The sequence below is a fragment of the Pongo pygmaeus genome, chromosome 2, assembly GCF_028885625.2.
Source record: "Pongo pygmaeus isolate AG05252 chromosome 2, NHGRI_mPonPyg2-v2.0_pri, whole genome shotgun sequence".
Taxonomy (NCBI): Eukaryota; Metazoa; Chordata; class Mammalia; order Primates; family Hominidae; genus Pongo; species Pongo pygmaeus.
In genome coordinates, this window is record NC_085930.1 from 177,954,326 (window position 1) to 177,966,542 (window position 12,217).

Consider the following 12,217-nt stretch of genomic DNA (forward strand, 5'->3'; position numbering starts at 1 on the left):
TTATATGTTTATTACTATATAATGTGGTATATAGGCATTTACAATGCTTAATAACCCTCAGACTTTTACTTTTATGCGTATAGAGTGTTGATGGATTTCTAATAAAGTTTGTCATCCTCTCAATAGAGAGAACGTGTCCATTATTGACATATATTCAGGTTTCTCTGTTGTTATGCTAATAATCCTCTTTTGCTCATTTTGGAAAGGGATTGAATTGGAAATTGTCAATAGCTGTGAAAAGAACAATAGTGTTTGTTCCCATCACCGTGAACATGAAATTGGTGCTCCCTGTTGTTCCTGTAACCATGGACACCAGCTTGATTCCGATGAGAAAACATGCATAGGTAATGTTTGGTAAATGCCATTTCATTCAAAAGTTGCTCTGGATTCATTTAGCCCTCTAATCTGTAGTGCTTACGGCTGTACTGTGTGCCACATCTCTGAAACTGTAAAGACAAATAAATTGAAGAGTGTCTCTGGCTACTGAATAAATGTAAAAGAAGGGTTACCTGTCAGAAGACACCATTACATTTATATATTTACCTTGAAGTTAAAGGAGATTTAAAACACTTTAATGAAATATATGCCCTTAATAGATTTATTTCAGGAAAATATTCCATGATCTATCCAACTATTCAATGTAATTTGTAATTCCAACAACAAATGCTATCACATACCCCATTGTTCTCTACCTCAAGCAGAAACTAAATTATTTGCATTGGTTTTCAGCTTGATAATATTTGGGATGTATGTTCAACTTTGATATGGCAAGTAGCTATATTCTAAAAGACAACTTAAAAAAAATTCATTCTTTGAAATTTCCAACTCAAATCCATTTTTAATTGCTAACTTTCTCAACATACTATTGGAATTTATATCATTTGAGACAGTGAAGAAAATAAAATTCCACCCTAGTTTTGCTTCATAATGAAACATTCCTGAGAAAAAGGAGTATCTACTATAAATAGGAATAGCAAATATCAAACTACATTACTGTGTGCCCTGGTTCTGAGAACACTTCCAAGTCCCTAAGGCAGTGATTTGTCATCATTCAGGAATTATGACACCTTATTTGCTTGTTTTCTTTTGTTATGCTTAATATTTCCTCTGTTAAAAATTACAATACAAAATCTTTTGACCATTTCATACTTCTCAATATGGTTAGATAGAGACAACTTGAAGTATAAAAAACTCAATGGTTTAAATATTTAGGACATTTTACTTTGGCAGTATGATGACACAGAATGAAACTCAAGAAATTTTGCAGTATTCTGGTTTTATAAATTCAAAACATTGCCATTGTATTTATTTATGCAACATTGCTTTCAATATTGTTCTCAGAATCTACAGTGGGTAACATTGAAGCCAATTGCTTTCCTCACCTCTTATTATTTAATGAAAAATATGCTTACTTTTTTTTTCCTGCCTTGATAAGATTTGTATCCATAGTAAAAATTAAAGGCTTTCTTCCTTGATTGCTTCTTTTTTCCCTCCCTCTTTTCCTTCCTTCTATCTCTCTGTTTGTTCCTCTTTTGAGTATTTATAAGAGAAACTGGAATTTTGCCAAACTGTTTCTTTGTGACTTAAATTTGGTGTTTTCTTTATTTTTTGAAAAATACCATTCAGTAAAGTTCTTATTTATAGCTAGAAAAAAATAGCATCTGCCAGGGTCAAAATGTAGAAAAGTGCATATTTATGAAATTTCAGCCGTCAATATGACAATGTTATATTGTTTATGGTTCAAGTTAATTTCGTTTTTCCAACAAGAAAAAGAAAATTCAAGCCAAGCACTGAGTCTCATGCCTGTAATCCTAGCACTTTTGGGGGCTGAAGTGGGAGGATTGCTTGAGTCCAGGAGTTTGAGACCAGCCTGAGCAACTTCGAGAGACTCCATCTCTATAAAATATTTAAAAATTAACCAGGCATGGTGGTGCACTCCCAGCTACTTGGGAGACTGAAGTGAGAGGATCGCTCCAGCCCAGGATATTGAGGCTGCAGTGAGCTATGATTGCACCACTGCACTCCAGCCTGGATGACAGGGCAAGACCCTGTCTCAAAAATAAGTAAATAAATAATTCAATTTCATTTCATCTAAAACATTATTTTTTAGACTTTTTAAAAGTTTTTCAGATTTTTAAAAAGTCTTAGCAGATACCACCAAAGGCTTCAAGCATATAGGTCTCAAGATGCCCTGTTCTCAAATAGCAAGGAGCAACATTGCATTACACAATTGGAAAATAAGTCCCTCAGTCTATCATTTAGTGATCCATTTTGGATTCTTTTTCTATTAACATTCCTCTGGGGCTATTTCTAGTTTGTCCCATGTATACCATCCTCATTTGGAACTCATCTGAAACCCCATTCTTCCTACATCACAAGCCTTTCTTAAAATGTCTTGCCACTTCAACTGTTAAATCACCTGTTTTCTAAATTTTTCAAATTTTATTTTGTTAGATCTTTGCTTGCTACTGTAAATAGGAAAAGCAAGTATTAAACTACGTTACTATGTGTCCTGATTCTGAAAATACTTCCAAGTTCCTAAAGCAGTGATTTGTCATCATTCAGGAATTATGATACCTTATTTGCTTGTTTTTGTTTGTTATGCTTAATATTTCCTCAGTATTCTTTAATATTTCCTTTTCTTTTGTTATGCTTAATTTCCCTTTTAATTGTCCTCCTCTCTGATGATCATATTTTTCCTAAATTGGCCAGTTGCCAAATATTTTACCATTGTACCCAAATTAATCCATACATAAAAATTTAGCCTTAATCAAAAGTAGAGGACCAATTGCAGCCAGGCAAAACACTGAAACATTTCAGCTCTGATTTCAGAAAAACATCAAAAGTGAAAAACTTGATCTTCTCTATCTCTTCCCCATACATAGTCACTGAATAAGGTTAGATATAATAAATATTTTCTAATAACTGGCCAATTGTTAAATTTAGTGACTTCATTGCTAGTCAGACACTTGCATTTTATATACCTGTCTTTCAAATTGTGTTAACACATCTCTAGGTTTTAGCCCTAATAAGTTTTTGCCTTTGGATAGGTTTAATTAACTATGTGCTAACTGGCTGACTTATTTTCACATTTTTGGTACATTCTCATATATATTTTTTCAAAGTTGATACTAATATATGATAAAAAGAAAATCCTTTGATTTCCTTCATGCATAACTGTTTTTTATGAAGCAGCTGTGACATTAATCTGTTCTCAGACAAATAAGTAAAATATGTATATGTATATTCAAGTGAATAATTGCCTTTACACTAGTGAATAATTGGTCTTTAGAAATGAGTAGATTTTTTTTTGTTTTTTGAGACAGGGTCTCGCCCTGTCACCCCGGCTGGAGTGCAGGTGGTACAATCACGGCTCACTGCACCCTCGAACTTCTCAGCTCAAGCAATCCTCCCACCTCGGTCTCCCAAAGTGCTGGGATTATAGGCATGAGCCATCATGCCCAGCCTTGAAAATGAATTTTTTAAAAAGTTTTTTATTCTCTACATCATACTATTTAATCAGTAGGATTAATAAAAGGAAGGTTTAATACTAGAAAGGAAAAAATATCATTTAGAATTTTGTGAGTAGTTCTGCTTTTGACATTTTGTGGGAAAAAATGTTTTATGTCTAAATGACCTTCATTTAGATATTTTCTGGTGACCCTTCACCTTGATTGACTGATTGTATTTTCTTTCCTTTCTTTCTCTTGTCTTCATTTTCTTGAGTTGATATCCTTTCCAGGGTTAATTGAGACATTGACCCTTTTTATCTGTGGCTGCTTATGTAGTTATGGCATAGTAGGATTTTGTAAACTCAGCACTGACAGGCCATCCACCTTAACAGCTCAACAACAGAGGGGCTTGAATTGAACCAAGGCCTAGAGCCAAAAAAACCCTGACCAAATAATTCCCAGGTGTTCGGCCTAAGGAAAGCAGGGCAAAGTGTCCGTTGCTACTTCCTTGGCCAATTATGTTAGAAATGATCGCCTCAAAACTCAGGTGAAATAGGTTATCCTTTGGCTGAAAACTTACAATTTGACATCTTCTGGTGCGTTTCTATTTTCCCCAGGGCAGTTATATCTTAATAAGAAACACTCAGGATTGTAGAATTCTGAAATAACAGTGCTAAAGAAGGCTTAAAGATCCTTACTTAGAAAACTGCTCACCTAACAGGACATTTCAGGGTAATGATGTCACAGATGGAATAAAAAACCCCAGACCTCACTCATCCCAGTCACAGTATAATCTAAATATTCAAACAAATGCTCTGAAATTGTCTATAATTTAAAACATAATACTTAAAATAAGTCTTCTGCCCTCTCTCAGAACTGTAGTTGCCACTTGTCTTCCCAGTCAGGCAGTTGGGAACACTTGCTTGCGAACACTCTTTGATCTGAAGTTCTGGAAGAACAAACATGTTATGGAGTCTAAGACTGTCTCCTCTTTGCAGCTGTCAAATGTTCACCAAATGGAATTTTTTGGCTCTTTTTTCTTAGGCTCTTTTTTTGTTCTTCAACTTCTCTGTTTATTCAGTCCAATTACTGTTTAAACTAGAAAAATAGCAGAGATCACTTTTCCTATGCCTATAAATGCATTTGGAGATTATTTACATTCTTTTAAAATAAATAACAGGCATAGAAGAAGCATGAAGAAACATAAACCAAAAGTGGGTCTCCTTATTTTTGTGTTAAGATTTCTTCGCTGTTTGTATTACATGGCCTGAGAAATAGAAAATGATTAGTAAAACAGTTTTAATTTAGAAGTGTAGCTTGTCAGTGCTTCTATAGGGTCGTTAAATTCCTATCTCTGCAATAACAGCAGTGTTCTTTTCCCCTTCAGATCTTGATGAATGTGAGAATGGAGAAGCCTGCTGTGCTCAGCTCTGCATCAACTATTTAGGAGGTTACAAATGCAGATGTCAGGAAGGCTTTCAGATCACTTCCGATGGTTGTGGATGTGATGGTAAATTTCTGAGATTTAACAAGTAATAATTGATGTGACAGGGCAATAAAGGAAGAGAAATGTCTGAGGCAGAGGGCTAGGGTGGGCAAGGGAAGGCTTTCCCACTAAAGAGACTTGACTTTCTATGTGGTTCTACCATTTACTATCGTATAATAAACTTGGGCGACTCTAACTGCTATGACCCTTAGCTCCTCATCAGTAAAGTGATGACAATAATAGGATTAGTGGGGAAATTAAGGAAAGTAATAAATGTAAAGTGCCTAATGCAGTGGCTGACATAGAAAAATAACTAAAAGTAGCTATTATTATTATCATCATATTTATTGGTCCATAATCCCTTTCACACAATTTAATATATGTTAAAGGCAAATGAGAGATTCTGAAACGCACACTGCCAAAGAAACCACCCATGGCAAACTTGACTGGAATTAGAAAGTTGGTTACTGGAAGACATTTTGAATGAATTTTTTTTTTTTTTTTTTTTTTAGTTAGAGAGCAAAAGGACCATCAGTTCACAAGCCACAGTCTAAATCTGTACCAGAATCCCTTACATATCTGATATTAATATAGCTAATGCAAGTTTTAAAATGAGTCATTTACAATTTCTTAACTTACATGTCAAAATTAGTTCACTTATCTTTCAGGTGATTTTTTGTTTGTATATATGTTTTTTAATATAAGAGTTTGAATTTAGTGAGTAGAGTTTGTTGACTTTGTTTATGCGGTTAGGAATAGCTCATATAACCATTGCTGTAATTTAAAAGTTTACCTTAAATGTTTAATCTTTAAATTTTCATTTTGTATTATTATTACCATTACTTTGAACAAAATTTTTCTTAAAATCAAAGATTAGAAGATTGATATCTATTCCAATAACAATCCAATTATATAAGACTGTAATGCCTCAGAGAAAGTAGTTTTTCTTTGCTTAAAGAAACACATTTCAGAATTCTGTCAAAGATGATAGATAGCCAAGCTCCCCCAGCCTTGCAATGAAGATAACAGCAATGAACACACAACTATGATATCTATATATACTAAACACAGTAGAGTATATTGCCATTTACCACATTACATCCAATTAACAGAGCCAAAAACATTTTTAAAATTTCGTGTACCATCTGCTCTTAAGCAGAATGAGCCAAGAGATGATTGTATGGCATGAACATACATACTTGCATACACGCATGCAAATGGAAAAGGCATCAACAATCTGAGGTAAAGCTTAGAAGCGCATACATGAACTCATAGTATTGTAAACATATTGACCAAAGTCTGGACTCAGACTTGGTCATAAACCAGTAAGTTGCATGCAATCAAGGCCTAAAATTCTTTCTTCCCTAAAATTGTCCACAAAGCTTGTACTGACTTACACCTAGAATGTTTTCTATCATATATATTGAATAATTCGAGAGTGAATGAACATTCTACAAAAGGGTACACAGCCTGAGACCATTGAATTAATTAATTAATTAATTAATTATTTTTGAGAAGGAGTCTCGCTCTGCCGCCCTGGCTGGAGCGCAGTGGCGCGATCTCGGCTCACTGCAAGCTCCGCCTCCCGGGTTCACGCCATTCTCCTGCCTCAGCATCCGGGGTAGCTGGGACTACAGGCGCCCGCTACCACGCCCGGCTAATTTTTTGTATTTTTAGTAGAGACGGGGTTTCACCGTCTTAGCCAGAATGGTCTCGATCTCCTGACCTCGTGATCCGCCCGCCTCGGCCTCCCAAAGTGCTGGGATTACAGGCGTGAGCCACCACACCCGGCCTGAATTTATTTTAAGTTTTTCATCTAAACCTCACAAACAAGGTCTCAGAAATACCTTGTCTGTGTAGATGAAGTACAGTAAACTTGAAAATGAGTGAAAGAAAAATAATTGGCCAAGTGTACTTGAGAAAGAATTTGGGGGCTATGCTTGCTTTCTATGTGGCAGCACGTTGTTATTGTTTAATAAAGGTCACAAGAAGAACACAAATATGTCTATTATTTCATAAGATCTATCTTACCTCTCAATGCCTAAAAGCAGATATTGTTTAAACTTTCTTAGATGTGGATGAGTGGCTGGATGTCAGTATAGTCTGTGACCAACTACATTAATTCTGTGGGAACATACGAATGTAGTTGTGAAGAAGGCTACAGAATTGGAAATGACAGAAAAACTTACCCCTGTAAGTCACTGAAGAATTTTATTGTATTAATATATTTTCTAAACTACTTCCACCCTCATCTTGTTCTTCAGGAGCAATGGAGGCCACATATTTCTTAATTCAACCTGCCTTCCCCTTTCTCTCTTCACAGACTAAGATCTTTCCTTATTTTCTTTTGTTCTCTCTGCTACAGTTTTAACTTTGTGCTGGCAGCTTCTCACCTTCATTTACAATAGACTTTTGAAATGGCCATCTCAAAGCATTTTACCTTTCTGTCACCCCCTGCCTTGGCTATCTAGTTCAAACTCTCTCATTTCTCTATCAACCTTTGCATGGTACTTCCTTCTTTTAACCGAGTTGAAACCTCGCATTTTCTTCTATGGCCTTAGCTTTAGATGATGATGAGTTGGAGGAAGAAGAGGAGTGGGAAGTTGTGAGGTTTCCAGGTCTTCTATTCAAGAGCCCACCTCAACAGCTTCATTATGTTGCTACCTTTCTGCCTCCCACCTACAAAGATGAAGAAGATGAGGAGGAAGAGGAAAAAGATATTCGTAGAGAACTGACTGCTTTGCACAATTTTGGTGTGTAAAAGAATTTACCTTATTATACTTACTTTTATTTTTAGATAATTTACTACATTTTTGTAGACAATTTTACTATCAATATTTAATGCCATCGTATGTTTCAACACGAAGTTTGCAAGAAAAGTAGGGCCAAAGTCACTTCTTCAGAGCTTCCTATGAAATCCATCATATTTTGTCCTTTTTATTTCCTTTTGTACAATAAAGGAGTGCTGTGTAGGTACTTGTAGAAGTGGGAGTGCAGTGTGGAGGGGTGTTCTTGAAGTTAATACAGGAAAATGGAGCAGAAAAATATCTTTAAATTAGCATAATGGGGAGAAAGATTGAAATCTTTTAATTCTTCTATTAAAATTTCACTAGAAATCACTTTAGATAGTTAAAACTTACCTTAAATAGCCCTAAAATGTAGTTCCTTTCTAGGTTTTAAAATGCAGAGAACTAATTGGTTAATATGCTTAAATGAACCAAAAAATCTTCAAAATGTGAGCAGTTTTTCTTATATATCTAACCAACAGAACTCAAGCATCAACTTCTGATCAAAGTAAATATCAAAAGTAACTGTTTGCAGCCAATCCGCTGCTTCTTTTTTTTCCTTTGTAAAACAGAGCTGTTCTTTTTATTCTCCCTCTATTTATTGTATTTTAACAATATCAAAGCTTGATGATTGCTTTAGAATGTATTCAGAAAAATAGGAGAAATATTTTTATGCAGTGGTCAAATCATAATAATATCAGTAAGTGTCTCTTTATAAAAATGGAAGTACTTTAATGTTTCTTAATTAAACTCCTTATGCTTTGGCTAATCAAAGTCAGAAGAGAAATAGTTGGGGGCGGCAACAACAACAGTCAGAACTTGAGTGGCCAAAAGCTGCAAAGAAGAGAAGACCAGACAAGTAGGATGGTCTCAGATGCTTTTCTCCTCAAGCCATTTGCCAATTAATGGGTTGTGCCAGGAATCTGAAAGATAGCTGCCAAGAGCTTGAAGAGTGAAGCACATTTATCAGCAGTTTCATGATGATGGGGAGGCAGAACATGAGCTCAGGCCTGCCAAAGGCCTTGGTAAAAATGCCAAGTTTTCAATTAGGACATCTTAAAGTCCCTACGCTAGAAACAGGGACAAAAGTTAAAATTGAATGAGCCTTAAACAACTGAATACACATCTCTCCACCTTTACTCGATATGATAATTTCCCTCAAAAAAAGAATGGATAAATACATTGTGGTACATTAATACAATGGAATGCTATATAACCATAAAAAATAAACTCTTGCATACACAACATGTATGAATCTCACATACATTATATTGAATGAAAGAAGCTTGACACCAAAGAGTACATACTTTACAATTCTACCTATAAAAAGTTCAAAAAAGGGAAAATAATCTGTGGTGATAGAGATCACCACGGTGCTTAATTTATGAAATTAATGATTGAAAATTATCAAGTCACTTTTGAGATTTTGGGTTGCTAGTAATATTATGTATCTTGATCTGGGTGGCATTTACATGAGTTATTTACAATGTGAAAATAAGTTTGAAGTATACAGTTTAGATTTGTGTACTTCTCTGTGTATTAAATTTTAATAAAAAGATTTATTCAGAAAACAAAACTACACATAAAAAATTCTGAAAGAAAAAGCATCAAAATTTCAGGAACATTGATTTTTTTTGTTCTCAAATCAATGATAATTTCTTTTTTAAAAAAGAAATTCCTAAAGATTCTAAGTATTCTTAGGGACAATATTCCAATGTTATAATTGGAAAAAGTAAAATAAGCTTTATTTTAAAAGCTATGTCTTGCTGTTGTCCTTTTTAAAGATTCCTTAGGAACTATGCTCAAGGATCTTTTTTTTTTTTTTTTTGTAGGAAATTAAGGGTTTTATTTTGATTTTTAGTTACGTAGACATTTATGAGCGAACTAAGATGGTATCACATTACAGTCTGTTTAGATCACATCTTTGGACACAATTGCAGCTTGAGCTGCAAGGACTGAATGAATGGAGGACAGTGCCAGGAAGGAGTGAATGCTCCTGCCCAGCAGGTTGGGGTGTCATTCCTTGTAATGAAAGTAAGTGACACCCTGAGAATTGGGTAAGCACTCCAAACTACTCCTTTACATATATTCTCCCCAAAATGTTTTAATAAAGTAAGCAATTGATAAGTACAAGAAGACAATTTGTTGGGCATAAATAATGCTTATGAAGAGCTTAAGTTTTAAACTGAATATGTGAATTAAAAAGGAGATTTTGTGTTCCCTAGGAAACTCGACATGCTGTCTCTTGTTTATCCATGGAATGTAAAAGTTAATAAAGAATGCTAATATTCTAGGCCTATAAAAATCCCTCCATTTAAATAAATCATTAGGCCCTGACAAGCTATTCCCAATGAAGAAAAAAGGAAAGGATTTGTGCTACAAAGTGCAATTTAAATGGACTTGCTTGACTGTTTGCTGCTTGGTTTTGTGTATTTTTTTGTGCTTTTTCTTTTGAAAAATATGTTAACACAGCCAATGACACTGGTTTAATTTTTTTATACAAGTCTCTCATGAGTAAGTTCAAAGATTTAAAAATCATACTGCCCAAAATTCCTTTCCTCCATATTTTAAATGAAGGTATGCTTTCAGGAGTTCAGACTTCCAAGTGACAAAATAAAATATATTGACTATCTTCGTTTCTTCTTTCTCTTTTTAAATTCATCTTATGAGTTCTATTTATATAAGTGTTTTGTCTTAGTTTTTGTGATTGGCTTGGAAGATGATATGAACAGATTTTCTTTTGAACTCTCTACATATGGGAAGAACACAACTGTTGTTACTCTTATATGATGTAGATGCAAAGCTTCAGTCATAACATAGTGAAATGGTTTAACCAAGATTACTAGTTAGGGTTTTGAGGATCTTCCTCATGCATCCCTCTGATCACGTTTCTCTGCTGCTGAAAAACTTTGTCCCTTTCCCTTCACATAAAGTGTATACATCTTACCCAGTCACTAGTGGCCATCAGACTCTCATAAATCCTTTTGGCTTTTTGTCCTAGTCATAGCTCTTCGCCTAACCTATTATTTCCCGCATACTAAACCACTCGCTACTTAATGTGCTGCACTTTTCATCTTTATGCCTTTTGCTAAACTGTCATCCTTGAAGGCCTATTTCTGCCTATTGCATGAATCTTTATTTGATGGCCTCAGTCTAACACAGCTATTTATGTTTTTGATGGATTAAAAAAATTTCTCTCTCTCTACATTGGATTAGAGTTCACTATGTTCATTTTCTATCTTCTTTGCTAGACTGAGAGCTCGCTGGCCAGGTCCTATTCATGCTTATTCATTGTGAATTTCTCCACACTGGAGGCATCCACTGCATGAATGAACACATGAATAAAACTTGGTGTTGAAACTCCCAGCTATATTGACCTGCAACTTGACACACTCAAATACGTAAAATTGGGATCAAATAAATATTATTATGTAAGTCAATATTTACCTTATATTGTAAGTTTTATTGATAAATATGCATCTCCCAATACTTATCCCTAACATAGTAAAAAAACTAAAAAGTCTATCTCAAACAAATAAGAATAAAATAAATAAAAATTTAAAAGTAAAAAATAAAAATATAAAAAATATTTTACACAATAATAAATTTAAAAACTAAAAAATAAAATAATGAAAAAATCTATCTCCAACACGTAAGAATAAAATATCTCTGACATAAAATTAATACCAAAATATTGAAAATGAGCTTGCTGATAAAATAAAAATAAGGTGGCATCTTCTTTGGCTTTAGAGAACCTTGGGGATCTCTCAAATGTTTATATGTTGCAATAAAGGGGAGTCTACCCCTGAAAGCAGAACTTCTATCTTCTTTGTACTTTCTCTATATCCTTCTCTTATTTCTTTTACTAAAACGAAAACAGAACAATCTATTTAGGAGAAACGAAAAACAATTGTTCATTTTTTTTAACAAAAAGAAGGAGTGGGAATATTTTCTTTAAAATCCCTATTGGCCAGGGATGCCGGCTCATGCCTGTAATCTCAACACTCTGAGAGGCTGAGGCAGGAAGATCGCTTGAGGCCAGGAGTTTGAGACCAGCCTGGGCAACATAGCAAGACCTAGTCTCTACAAAAAAAAATAATAATAATAAAAATAAATCCCTTTAAACTACAATAAGCAGAAGAGACCAATTATTCATTGGCTATATTTTTAAGATTGCCAGCTTTTCAAATGCAGCAAAAGAAATGAAAAAAGAACTTTCAACAGGGATCTAGAAGTCAGTTTTCCCATTGAGTAGATCTTCTAGCCCAATATATTTATTAGTCTATAATGAAAATATCTATTTTGATTTCTTAGAGGTTTCTTCAAATAAATATATTGAAACAATTTTAAAATGACCACATATTATTTAATTTTAAAAGCACACTTTTAGAACCCCATTTCTTATGAAATGTTTCATATCGAAATCATTTGTTATTGTGAGACTCTATCTGGTGGAAAGGAAAGATAGGAGTATTTTTCGTATGACAAATGAG

At 34.2% G+C, this 12,217-nt stretch overlaps 1 long non-coding RNA gene across 1 annotated transcript; it reads left to right on the forward strand.

The window, feature by feature from the left end:
* The first annotated feature begins 210 nt into the window (after nucleotides 1-210).
* Nucleotides 211-11,253, forward strand: LOC134739200 (uncharacterized). Its single transcript, XR_010125783.1, has 4 exons — nucleotides 211-344; nucleotides 4,840-4,962; nucleotides 7,011-7,131; nucleotides 7,500-11,253. It is a non-coding gene; the product is annotated as an uncharacterized LOC134739200 (long non-coding RNA).
* The last annotated feature ends 964 nt before the right edge of the window (nucleotides 11,254-12,217 follow it).